Consider the following 13,868-nt stretch of genomic DNA (forward strand, 5'->3'; position numbering starts at 1 on the left):
GGATCCTATGAACCCGGCTGACTTCCTGCCCTTTGGGCAGGGGGCTGGACTCGATGATCTTCCGAGGTCCCTTCCAGCCCTAATGTCTATGAAATCTATGAAAATCTCCCAGTGTGTGAACCAGAGGACAACAGTAGTAAAGTTTTCTTGAGCCTTTCACATTTCAAAGAGGTTGGAAAAGCTTTTATTGGAGGCACATCCCCTTTGTGTAGAGCTTGGGGTTCAGATTGGAGGCCCAATTAATAAACAGAGAAATTAACACTCCCTTTACCATGCTTCCCTCAGAAAAGTTTTGTCTGTCTAATGGAATAGATGCTTAAAAGTGATAATTCCTCTTTTTTTTCCAGCCCTTGACTGGCAATCTTGGAAACTGACTCATCTTCTGTGACCCCAGAGTTGCGCTTTACAGGACTGACCCACTGGAGAGACCTGGCCTCAGACTGAAGAGGCAGGCAGGGAGCATTTTCAGCAGGGTGGCTCCAGTTCTGAGACTTCCTCTCAGAAGCAGTTATACTGGGGCCTATATCTGCTTTGACTGTTTCTAAACATAAAACATGCCTTCTTGAGAAACCTGCCTAGGACCATTCACCACTTCAAAAAGTAAAATGAATCCACACACTCCTTTACACCTAGGGAAAAAAGGGAAGAAAACTCATTTTATGGTGTTGTATGCTTTGTTTTCCCTAGTTCTGCTTGGCTTTGAGGTAGGTAACCCTTTCACAATATGGTTAGTGTCCAGCAATCCTGTCTTGGGGCTTTTGCTGGTTGCCTGCAGGGTTCAGGAGGAATTTTTTTCCCCTCTTGTATGCTTTATTGGCTTCTGATTTGTACATTTTGCCTTCTTCTGAAGCACTAGACCCTAGACACACCTAAGGCTGGGAGTTTTAACTGGGCTGTTCTGTTGTTCCTGCCACCATTTAGAAACCCCTCAGGTTCCTGGCTAAAATATCTTGCTTTTCTGCTTAGGATCAAATCAATCACCAAATTTGTGTCAGGAAGGTTTTCATCCAGTTCAGACTAGCAAGTACTGTGGGAGATTGTGCTTTGCTCATATCACAGGACTTAGTCCTCTGCACGGTAAGTAGTAGCTAGCACTGGTTGACAGACCCCCAAAACTTGGGTCTCCAAAAAAGTGTTCTGGCAGGGGAACCTTAGAGATCAGTGAAATCTGGAGGGGTGGTTACAAGTGGAGCCACAACTCTTGCAGGTGATCCAGGGTGTAGCTTCAGGGTAGCATTTTCTTGCTGTAGTGTGACCACCTGGGTCTGTATAGCCCGACTCTGGGCCTGCAGAGCTAATGCAGGAGTGCAGCTCCTCTAAACAGGCTACCAAAACCTCCATGAACAGGGCCATCTAGGTGGGAGCCATATCCCCAGGGGGTCATGGACCCAGGGGTGCCTTGGTAGTTCCAGCAAACTGTCGGGATTGAATGGGCTGTAGGCAGTCACTCAGCAAATTACCGTAAGCAGGCCAGGGTCACAATATTTGGTCTGGTTCTTGGAAGTCTGGTTCTTCAGGCCAAGGGCTGAGGAAGTATTATGGTCAGGGAGGAAGGAGATAAGAGCCAGGTGATCCAAGCAGAGTGGGGCCAGGGATTGTAGTGAGGCTGGGATCAGGCAGGAACAAACAGGAGCAGGGCAGATGTCCAAGGAGCACACACACAGGCAATGTTGCTGGGACATGTCCCACAGGAAGTAAGAGTGTTTTTATAACTCTCCTATCAGAGGTTTGTGGTCCTTATAGGTTCTCTTTGGTCACCTGACTCCTTATTAATATCCCTATGGAAGGAACCAAACTGAGCTGAGGCTGGTGTCTGACCAGCTGTGGGATAGTACTGAAGACCTAGCCTCCATGTGTGGGCCTGGCCCCCCTGAGTTTGAATCCCTATGATCCTAATACCCCCTGCCCTTCCCCACCCCAACTGGGCAAAAGTAAGCCACATGAGCATAGACTGAGTACAGCAAATGGCATATACACCCTCAGGGCGCATCCACATATGCAAGCATGTGCGCTTGCAGCAGCTCAAATAGAACCGGTGCAAATTTGAGCTGGGGCTTTTTGCCTCAGCACACATGCCCAGACATGCACTTTGTTGTGGAGCAATTGGTGAATGGTGCCACTTGGGGCAAAATAACCCTGCCTGGCTGCTCCTGGATCTGCAGCCCGGGATGGGGGGGCGGCTAGAACATAGGGCCAGCACCTGTGCTCACCCCAGCAGTATAAAAATCTGCCCTGGCCAGCAGCTCAGTGCTACTTGCCTTCAGGTTCTTGAGGCTCAGCCACTTGGTATCTGGGGACACTAGCCCCATGTATCAGCTAGACTGCTGAAGCAGCATCTCAAATTCACTTTTAAAATACCCCCAAATCCACATTCTTTCAAAATTAGAAGAAAGAGAGAGAGAGACTGATCAGATGGCCAATGTTTTATTGCTTTATTTACACTGTTAAAGAAATCTGGAAGTCCAACTAGTGTCTCCAGTATCATAATAAAATAAATCCTAAATATCTATGTTTTAATGTTTGCTTTTGGTTTCCTTATCACATTGTGGGTGTGTGATGGGGGAATAGGGGGTTTTCAGTAAGGGGTGAGAAGTGGGGGGATGCGAGTCAGTGTGTGGGTAGGTGTGGGAGGACTGTGGGTGTGGGGGCTGCTTAGGAAGTGTGGGTCCTCTGTATGAAGGTGTGGAGGCTGGAGAGAAGCAGAACAAGCAGGGGGCTGGAGAGAATAGGAGAACGAGCAGGAGGCCACACACACACTCACCGGCACTAGTAGAGAACGAGCAGGAGGCTGGAGAGCAGGGGAAGTCTTCATCTTATTTCCAGGGGCTTGTCTCCAGCCTCCTGCTCGTCTCCAGGGGAACAAGCAGGAGGCTGGAAGCATTATCCTGCTGGTCTCCAGCCTACTGCTCATTCCCCCACTCGTCTCCAGCCTTCTGCTTGGGGTTTGAGATGCTGCAAGATGTACGTGCAGGCTCGTCTGGACATGCACCCAACATCCAGAGAGGCCCCTTCCAGTCCTATGTTCCCAATTGGCTGACAATGAAAATATGGGACACTAAAGTGATAAGAACAGATGCTGAATCTTAGCCAAAATGCCAAGAAGCAATCATTACACATGGGTAGAATTCTATCTCCCTTTGTGCATCCTAGTGTCACTCTTCTAGATGTCTACCTGGCTGTTTTTGTCCCTCACTTTATGCTGTGGATGTGTAAGCATATGGATGTGTGCATATACCTGAGCATAAGTCCTGAAAAATTGCAGCAAGTTAGGGCACTTGCCTGAGAGGTTAGGGCACTTACCCGAGAAGCAGGGCTATCAGTCCTCCCTCTCTGCCCCTCTCTCAGAGGAGTCTGAACCTATATCTCTCTTGACTTCCCAGAACAGCACTCTAACCACCACACATGTGCTCTACATTATCCAGACTCCTTCTGAAGCTGAGACACTGTCCCTTGCATTTAATAGTTATTGAATAAAGGGTCATTCATGCAAATTGAAATTTTTAGCCAATCAGGAACAAATGTTAAGGCTAGAAACAGGGACCTGTGCCCTTCCAAGCTAGCATCTCTCACTAAAACACATACCCAGGTTCCACATACCTCCCTCAGCTGTCCTGGAAGTAAACTTCAAGGGATTGTCAGAGATGCCACTGGGTAATACCTGGCTTGTGGCATAGTGGTTCAAGCAATGTTCTGTGGAATCAGAGTAAGGGAGGCCTAGAATCCAGCTTCCTAGGTTAAGTGCCCTAACCATCCAGCTATTGGAAATAAAACACAGGAGGGTTGTTCTCCTGAGGAACCCTGGGTTTCTGCTTGTATACGTTTTCTGAACTTGGATGCTCATACATGTCTAGAATGGGCATGTGTACATAGCCATGTAAATGCTCAAACTACATGCATACACTTACATATCAATACTACGGGGTAGAATTGCTCCCTGCAACTAAGTGTTGTTTAGACGCAAAAAGGAAAATAGAAGCTACCCTAATTGTAATCTGTTTGTTGCTCAGGTAGAGTAGAATAAACCAATCTGTTGTTTCATTCTCATTTTCTATGTAGCTTAAAAATGACAACTTATATACTATGAGAAACTGGACCCAAAGATAATCTTGATCTTTAAACATTTTCTGTTTATAAAGTATGCATGCCTGTCGTGTTCTTGTTTTCACTGCGTGTTCCTTTTTTTTTTGCATGTATTAAGTTCTCTTACATCAAACAATTTAATTACAATAAAGACTATTAATTGGCACTCAGGCAATCATTAGGCCATTTGAATTGTCTGGTGACTCTTGAGCTATTTCTTTCTTTAAGAAGCAGAGTACACATTATGAATACCTGTAAAAGCCTTCATATTCAGCATGTCATTGATGGACTTAGCAGCAGTTCCTTTTACTAATCGTCTTCTCTTTCTCTTCTTGATTCCAAATGGTAAGATTCTCTTCAATATCCGAGGGTATTTTTACATGTGCCCTGGAAGCAGGCATGGCAGGGGGCATGCTTTCATTACGGAGGCTCCAAGAGTCACTCTAAATAAAGCACCCAGAGCATTCATTTATCAGCATCCCCGTACTTCAAAATGGCGGCATGGGCACTTTAGATAAAGCTTGTCGAATGAGCATTAGATAAAGTGCCTCCACCACCATTTTTTAGTGTTGGGATGCTGATGCATAAATACATGCTGTAATTATAGTGCCTCAGAGCAGCCTCTAGGCTTGTGTACAGGCACCCTCAGAGCCTTTGTGGAAGACCAATGGTAGCCTATTGCCATCTCCAAAAGCAGGATCTTGGGGAAGAAGCCATCGCTTCATACTTTGGGAAGCAGACAGTTCTTTGATAAAAGCATACCTGAAGTGCATTCCTTCTTCCAGCAGTTGTAGAGTGAACCTATTTCCAGGTTATAAAAAAATTAGAATTAAACTAAAGTGAAAGGTATTTTAGATAAAATTATTTACAACTGTCCATAATACATTAATTTCAATCCCTTGAAAATTCCATTCACTTTTTCTTCCTACCTAGAATAATCTTTTGCTCATCTCCATCTGTTCCTCTACACCAAGGGTGTCAAATATCTGGCCTGTGGAAACCCATCATCCATGGGTCTGACTTAACCCACAGGCACGTGTGGCATGAGCCAACCCAGCCTCACAGGCAGAACCCGGGATGCACAACACACACATCACCTGTTCCAGCCACTCTAGGATCTCCGCCACATGTGGCAGCTGCCCTGCTGGTACGGGACTGGATGCACTCCTGCAGATATCACATGCAGCATGGTTCCCAGACTGGCTTGAGTAGGTACCATGTGAAGCACAGTTCCCTGAGCAGCCAGAACAGGTGCCACATATGATGGATCCAACATGGGGTGGGAGAGGTCCACAAGTGCAATCTGGCCTACAGACTGGCCCCTCACAGGCCAGATAGTTTTCAATTTTGACATCCTTGCTGTATGTTGTCTTCCTCTTACAGTAAAACAATGTATTTCTTGCACTTTTGCTTCCTCATTTATTTCCCTCACTCTGCCTTCACTCTTTGACCTCTTCACCCACCAACCTAATGCTGGCCTTACCCATAAAAGTCAGTCCCCTTCTCTTTCCCCCTCTCTAACCTTCCAGTTTTCAAACTGGCCTTATTTTTGTTCATTGTATTTTATGTATCATGTTTTCTAAAGAAGCTATAGCATTTTGTTAAACTTTTTAGCTGTACAAAAGATACAATTTACACCCCTACCCTTTACTTTAAGAACCTTTTCTGAGCAGGGAAAAAAGTGGAAATCATCAGCAGAACAATTAAACAAGTATTGTGTGGGAAACATATACAATGGAATGCCACAAAAGAAGTGCTGAGGCAGGAAGCAGGAATACACAAGTACACTATCCTATGAGAAGTTTAAGTAAGGGACCAGCCAAAGTCAAAGCACAGAGAAACGGATTGACAATTCAAAGAATGAGAAGTATTCAGATACCACAGAGGGATAGTCTTGACCTAAGCTCAAAGAATGTTTCAGAGTCCTAAGCAAAGGGAGGCAGGAAAAGATATAGTTTTTTCTTATTTTGTCTAGACTTCTATATTCATCATATTGCTGAAATAAAAAATAATTTGTTTTAGAATCCTATGCAAAACGTGTTTGTTACCTGTTATATGCTCCCAAGAATTTAACTGAGAACAAAGATAGGGAGGACAGATGTGGGGTGCAGTGGGGCAGATGCACCACCCTTTCAGATCATGCCATAGGAGTGACAGTCAAGGGTTTTTTTTTCCCCCCTAAGTCCCCAAACATGGGTGACTGGTGCCTCCTGAGTCTAGGGGCACCAGCAGCTGATCGCCAACCCCAGAAGTGCCAGTGGCACTTCTCTTGGCACCTCCACTCCCCCACTGGTGAAGGCCAATCTTGGGAGGGCACATGCCCCCTGTGCCTCCCCTATGCAATTTATGTCCCCAAACCAAGTAAGAATCCCTCCTCCCTTTTCCCTCTATGCTCAACAGCCCCTTTCTTGCCTTAACCCACCCAACCCCCACTTGCCACTGCAGTCTCCAGCTCTCCTGGAGGGTGAGGGTGGGTTCCAGAGGCATTCCTCACTCTGCATGGACTTGGGCACAGCCACAGGCAGCAGCAGCAGTGGGCAGGTTCCTCCTCCCTGCCCAATCCCCATGGGTGTTCCTTGCCAGCTCAGGAGCAGGTGTGGAAGAAAGTAACCTGCCCACTGCCACTCCTGTCTTTAGCCAACCCTTGTGCTCCCCATGCAGCCCTGGCTGAAGCAGGGCAGAAGTAGCTCTGGGGCTCTCCCCATGCCTGGGTGGCTTGGGGACAGTGGCAGGCAAGCTGAGAGGCAGAGAGGAAGGTGGTGCTAAAGGGAAAGGGAGGGAAAATGCTGCTTAGCACAGAGAGGACGGGAGATGGGAAGGAAGTTTTTTACCTGATTGAGGGACATAAAAGGTCCCTAGATGCTGCTCTTGCAGCACAGTCTACCCACCCTGATGTGTATATGGAGGGGAAATGGGGATGCAGCCACCTCTGCAGCACAGGTCACTCTGTCCACACCTCTACAAAATCCTGGATCAGCCCATGAACAGAACCTCCATGGGGTTAGTATTTTAGGAAAGGCTGCTGTGCTTAAGCTACTGACACACCAGCACTGTCCTTGGGGCCTAGGGCAGCTGAACTCTACCGCCCCATATCCAGGAAAGAGTAATGGACAAGAAGCCTGTACCCCAGAAATGTGCCAGGTAGGCCAAGGGAAGAAACAGTACTACACTCCACTATAAATTAAAAAAATAAATACATAGATCCAGTTGACTGGAATCCAATGCAGCAGTCTAGTGCATAGTCTGCTAGGAGAAACTCTCCCCCAAGGCTGTGACAGTTACACTATCTTGACCAAACTACACAAATACCACATGAAATAGTTCATAAGCATAGACTCTTATGACCACATCTCAGGAAACACTAACAGCCTCTTAGCTTTTCATATAAAAAAATATATGCCAGTACCTGAATCTAAAATGAGACTTTTTTTCCCTCCCTATGTGGCCAGGGGAGGCGTGTCATCTTCGATTCAAGAAAATACGGTAATATACCAATTACCACAAACCATAATTGTGAAGTCACTTAAATAAAGCCTGTCCAACTGGTAGCCCATGGATGGCATACAGCTGCTTGCAACAAGGGGAGGGGCATACCTGAGCACTAGGGGGGACCCCAGTCGCCCTCATAGTGTGTGGCTTGTGCAGCAAGTGACTCGTAGGACTGCAGCTCCCTACCCCCCCACAAGTTGGACTGCCCTGTTTTAAATCATTGTCAAGCATATAACTGAGGTATTCTTGCCTGATAGAAGCTCTACCTTCTTTAAATCCACATTACTGATACTGTTTTCACCATCAAGCAATTCTAGGAAAAGTACTAAGAACAAAATCTGGTTCTTTATTTAGCCTTTGTTAATCTCATAATGGCCTTTGGTACAATTAACAGAGAAGACTTTTGGAAATTATTAGCCAAAGTAGATTGCCCCAAAAAGTTTATCCAGATAATCTATTACTTCTACAACAATAAGAGGGCAGAAGCCATTGAAGATGGGGATGACTTCAACCCTTATCCTATATTCTAACTCCCACTCTACTAAGTGCCTTTTTATATACTTATATGCACCTTCAGAAGCTTAGATGAATTAGTGTGCGTGTGTGTATATATTTATATTACACACACATTTTAGCATGGATGATAAACTAGTCTTTGCTCCCTACAGTCCAAAGCTAAGACCCATGAAAAACGGTTTTGAAAACTCTTGTTTGCATGCAACTGCTCTTTGCCAACACAGAGATGGATCTCCAAGTCATCACTGACCACTTTGAGGGCTGCATAAGAATTCTGGTCTCATTAGAAGTCTTAAGAAGATGGAAGCAATGTACCAATCTGTTCCTGGTAAAATTCATTTGCTGTCTATTACATCACTATTGATAGTGACCCATTACCTGCAGAGGATAAATTCATCAATCTGAGAAGCACCAGATCAAGTAATATGTTTATGGCAGATGGGGGTCTGAGGGGTGGCCGTGACATTCCCCGGTGACCCTTAACCAGGCCAACTCCACTCTGAGGATACCTACTTATTTTGCCCACCACACCTTGTAGGTATCATCATCATCATCACTAGGGAGGCTGCCTCCAAGACGTTGTACGGCCCTCAGTCCCACTAAACCTTACTAGATTGTACTGGCCTTTGGACCCCTCGCTAGGTCCTTCTCCCAGACAGTGCCTCCTGGGACACCTCGAGCCTTATGGGCTAATTGAGTGGCTCCAAATCCTCCCCTTTACCACACCCCATGCCTTGCAGATGCAATACAAATAATTGACTCCCTCAGCCCTTTTCTAGGGGTTGAACTTTGTCCCTATGCCAGGTCTTTTCCACGTCCCAGTCTATGGCGCCCCTCTGGCACTGGGCCCTCCCGCCCCTGTATCTGCTATGCCCTTCTGGCACCAGGCTCACTGGCCTCCAACCTCTGCACCCTACTGGCGCTGAGCCCTCCAGCCCATATAGCTGTGCCACTCTGGTGCTGGGCTCTGCACAATAGGGTGCCCCACCCACTAGGCACCAATGAGGTCTCCTCCTCCCCTTATAACCTCATCCCAAAACCCCCAGTAAAATAATAACACAAACACAGGCCTCTGGGCTACAACACAACAATACTAATGGAGACTGTGGTCTGCCCCTTTAAGAAGGTAAAACTTCCACCCTACGATAGTGTCCCCTAGTCCTGTGTACCTTGTAGGCTCCTACAGCCTTAGTCCTTATAAGCAGCAAAGCAGGCAACTAAATGTCTCTGAGTAGTTCTCTAATGCCATGCTCCTTCCCTTGGCAGTCTCCCCAGAGAGAGGGGAACTCCTAGCTCCAGCCCTGAGCTTATGTCCCCAGAGCCCTGCCTCCTTCTGGTCATCTGACTGCCTGCAGGTGCTGGCCAATTATCCCATTAGGCTGTTGCTCAGGCAACCTGCAGCTGGAGCTCTGCCTAGCCTGCAGGGCTCCCTGGCCAGGCGGCTTCTGCCCTTAAAGGAGCAGGCACATTTTAGTGCCCTGCTACAATGTTCTTAGATGGTTAAGCAGGTCTTTTGGAAGGCTCCAGCTAAGGCTGTAGGAAAAATAGAAGCAAAATTTGAAGTCTATAAGGCAACGGTCATACCATAACTGTACACATTTGAGATCTGTACTGCATATATTTACCATATTAGATAACTCAGTCACTTATATACAACTTATCTATGAAAGATCATGAAAATTCATGACAGCATATACCATATACTGAAGTCCTAAAAATACCAAATATGGCTGGCAAAGAAATAATAGCAAAGATGCAGTTGAGGTGAGTTGGCCACCTAGTCTGAACACGTGACACTAGACTACAAAAGAAGGTATTTTTCTATGGTCAGTTAAGTTTGGTAAATGATCTCAAAGTGGTCAGCTTAAACGGTTTAAAGTCTAACCAAAAATAATGCGGTATTTCCACTGACACTTGGGAGCAGGATATGTATGAGAAAGAGAGTAGTGAAAACTTATTCTTAGTAGTCTAATTACATTTGCAATAACTCTCTACCCAGCTAGCAGAAGAAAAGAAAGCTCAAATGAAGCATGGGAGAGAACCACTTTTAGGTCAATCTAAGTAGGGGTACACTAATTTGGGTCAATACCAATGACTAATTTTTAACGAGCCATATTGGCTGATACCAATCTGATTCCAATATGCAACCCTGCAGCATGGAGAAAGGCGTCTGGCTGATAAGTCTGTGGTGGGGTAAGGGAAGGGGCGTGGGAGAGGCAGATCAAGGCCCCTGCAGTGAGGGAGGGTGTAGGGCTGGCGCTGAGGCTGGGGCAGGCACTGCCCAGCAAGCGCGGGGTGGTGCGGGGCACTCCCACCGCTGCGCACACCCCAGGAGGCCGTGTGCCCCCAGATCTGTGCACAGGGCGAGGGTGGGTTGCCACTGCAGGCTAGAGCAGTGCTGGGCTCTTCCCGGGGCGGGGGGAGCTGGGCTGTGCTTGGGGTGCATGGCAGCAGTGCTGGGAGCGGAGGCTACAGCGAATTTTAGGATGGCTGCAACCCTCCCTCCCAGTGCCGCCACCACCTGCCCCATGCACAGATCCAGGGGCACACGCCCCACCCCCAAGCTCTCCTGGGGTGCATGCAATGGCAGGAGCCACCCCCTCCCACCCCCGAACCCTCTGAACAAGCCACAACTCCGTCCCGTTACCTGCCCCATCCTGGCTTGGCAGTGCCTGCCCCTGCCCAGCCCTACTCCCATTCTCTCCCTCACCACGGAGGCCTCAATCTGCCCCACAACACACACCTTCCCTCCCATCTTGCCCTTTCCCCCACAACAGACTTACCAGCCAGACCTGGCTGCTCTCACATTGCCAGGCTGCGCTCCTGGCTGCCTGCAAGCTGCACTGCAGCTGCATGCATGCACACAGCATTTATCGGCCACATCAGACAAAAAAAGCTGATTACTGATGCTCTCAATTTTCCTCATATCAGTGCCGATCCAATATGGGACAGGTGTATCTTGCATGTTTCATACTGTATGTAGAAGAACATTCTTCATAAAACCTGGACTCTATAGTCATATGAGAACTCACAATCAAAACAAATGCGGAAAAGTTTTTATCTGTCATCATCAGAAATGATGCATAACCCCCATTTTCTCCGAGTCTTCTTTATAGAATATTCTTACGGATATGCCACCTGCATATAGAACAAGGGCTGGCAAAATATGGCCCGCAGGCCAAATCTGGCCCACCAAGCCATTCTATCCAGCCCGCGAAGCCCCTGAAAAATTTAGAAAATTAATTATCTGCCCCTGGCTGCCTGTCAAAGATGACCCAGGGGCCAGTGGCAAGACCTAGGGGGGCAGAACCCAGCAGCCACAGCAGCAAGACCCGCCTGGCCCCACCTCCAACTGGAAGCCTCTGCCTAGAAGAGGCTATTGGTCTGGTGACCATGGGGCTATACCCTGCCTCCCTCCAGGAAATACAGCTAAGAAAAAGGGAGGCAGGGGAGGACTGCAGGTGATCACCCCAGTCCTCAAGGCCGGGCCAGCTCCTTCCGAGTCCTGCAGTCCTGGCGGTGCAGGCAGGTACCACATGATGCTGGAGCAGCCAGCCGGCGAGTGAGGCAGGAAAACGGGGAAAGGATGGTGGCAGGCAAGGGGGTGAGTGGCAGCAAGCGGGTGGGCACCAGCGAGAGCGAGAGCGAGAGAGCGAGCGCACGCATGGAACAAAGTGTGTGCGCATGCACAATGAGGCAGGGAGAGAGCCCCACACACACCCCCCACCATACACATGCACCCACACCCCCTCGTACTGCCATACATACAAACCCCAACACCCACACCCCCCCACACACCACAGCCATCCTCCCCCTCCACACATGCCACAGCCCTCCTCAGCCACCCACCCTCCCATACAGCCCCCCCACAAACCTTGTGACCACCCACACCCATATCCACACACCCAGATGCTCCCTTACCCCACACAGCTATCCACCCCCTCAAAACCCTCTCCCACACATCAACACCCTCTCCCACACCCCACATACCCACACCAGCCCCCCAAAAACCTATACCCACACATGTATACACCCACCCCCTTCACAATATACAAGAATAAGACTTCATTTTAAGCTATTGTGCAATCACCTCCATGTACACTACACAAATACATGTAAATCAGGAAAAAAAATTTTTTTTTTTAAATCAAATTAATGAATGTTATAGATGTTTGATTTTTAGAATATAATTTGGTATTTTTCTGGTTCCAAGATGGCAAAAACCTTTGCTGAAAGGAGTATTTTCAAGGGCAAGAGAAAGGACTTCTGGTGGCAAAGGTCAGGGGTTAGGGGGGCAGGACTTCTGGTCCAAGAACAGGTGTCAGGGCACCTGTCAAGGGGTGTGGCTACCCATGAGGCCCTTGACAGCTTGCTAAAACTCAGTAAGCAGCCCTCCACCCGAAATAATTGCCAGCCCCCGATACAGAAGCATCTCACCATCTCCCATGAGGATCTTGCTGCTGACAATGTCCAGCAATATCGTAAACAACAGGGCCAACCCCTAATACAGTTCAATGCTAACTTCAAGAGGATTTGTCACTCATATAAGATCATTCATATCTGCCATTCGTGTAAGGTCAAATCATCATTTTAAATTATCTGTATATATGCCATTTATTCTTGGTCACATCAAAGTTCCTCAGCCCAGGTGAGAGTATTCTTTTACCTAATTTATTATGTGCTTTTCCTAGGCCCATAAAGCCCAGCTTTCCTGATGTTACTTTAACGGCTTCATTACACTTGCCAATCATAAAAATTGCATGTGTAGTCACTCACCCTTTCTTAAAGGCAAACTATTCTTGTCTGAGTGAAGGTTCAACCCATCGTAGCAGCAACATGTTCCGGAGTCTCATTCCACGAGCTTCGTTCCATCCCGTCTTCATTCCATGAGCTTCCTTTCTCCGAAACTTCTGCAGTCGCGGATGTTTTCCTTCTTACCTACTGGGGCTAAGATACACTTGCACCAGTCTTAAGAAATCTCTGGTCTCACCGTACAGCTTTAACCTTTCTGTTCATCTGTTTTGTGCTCTTTTGCCCAACACTTTCACCAGTGAAGCCTACTGTCACTTCATCAGGTCGCATTGCGGTGCTGCTTTTCTTTCCCTGGGGCACTCCAGCAGGTCTAAATGCCAATCCTACAGCACCACCTTTCCCTGGGCACCTCTTTTTAGAATAATAATTGGCAGAGAAAAGAAAGCAGGGCAGAGGGGAACCACAGCATGTTATGGGGGGACACCCTGAGCTAAAAAATAACCATGCAGCAGCACTCGAGTGGACGGTTTTGCATTATAGCAACCTTCACATGTGTGGTGATGGGGTATCACCTAGTCGAAGAGCTGCACATGCACCAAGTGCCTCACTAACGGCAACTGTGCAAGGGCCATTTGTGTTGGAAACATCACCATGCATGGCAACACGCATGTGTGCCTCACGCTGTTTTGCAAGGAGAGCTGGGTGGCATGGCAAGGGTGGCTTGGACACCATCACGTAAGCAAACATGGCAGCAGCACCCTGGCACCTGTATGGCGCTTCCAGAGCCTCTCCATGCAGACGAGGCCAAAAGGCTCAGGGGAAAGCAGTGCAAATAGCACCAGCGCCGCTGAACCCCAACAGGGCTGGCGCGGAGCAAAAAAGGCGCCAACTGCCTCACCCCCCCCCCCCCGGCCCGCCACCCCCCCCCCCCCCCGGCTCGACACGTGATCAGCTAAGCTTCGCTCCGCCTGCCTGACGTCACTCATCACGCGTCTGTCAACTGTCCCCAGACGTGGCTTTACCTTTTTCCT

The 13,868-nt window shown here is 47.9% G+C and overlaps 1 long non-coding RNA gene across 1 annotated transcript; it reads right to left on the bottom strand.

The window, feature by feature from the left end:
- Positions 1 to 3,803: 3,803 nt before the first annotated feature.
- On the bottom strand, positions 3,804 to 13,699 carry LOC102385758. Its single transcript, XR_323692.2, has 3 exons — positions 12,862 to 13,699; positions 4,843 to 4,881; positions 3,804 to 4,523 (listed from the first exon to the last, which is right to left on the bottom strand). It is a non-coding gene; the product is annotated as an uncharacterized LOC102385758 (long non-coding RNA).
- Positions 13,700 to 13,868: the final 169 nt, after the last annotated feature.

This window comes from Alligator sinensis, unplaced genomic scaffold (genome assembly GCF_000455745.1).
Source record: "Alligator sinensis unplaced genomic scaffold, ASM45574v1 scaffold886_1, whole genome shotgun sequence".
NCBI lineage: Eukaryota > Metazoa > Chordata > Crocodylia > Alligatoridae > Alligator > Alligator sinensis.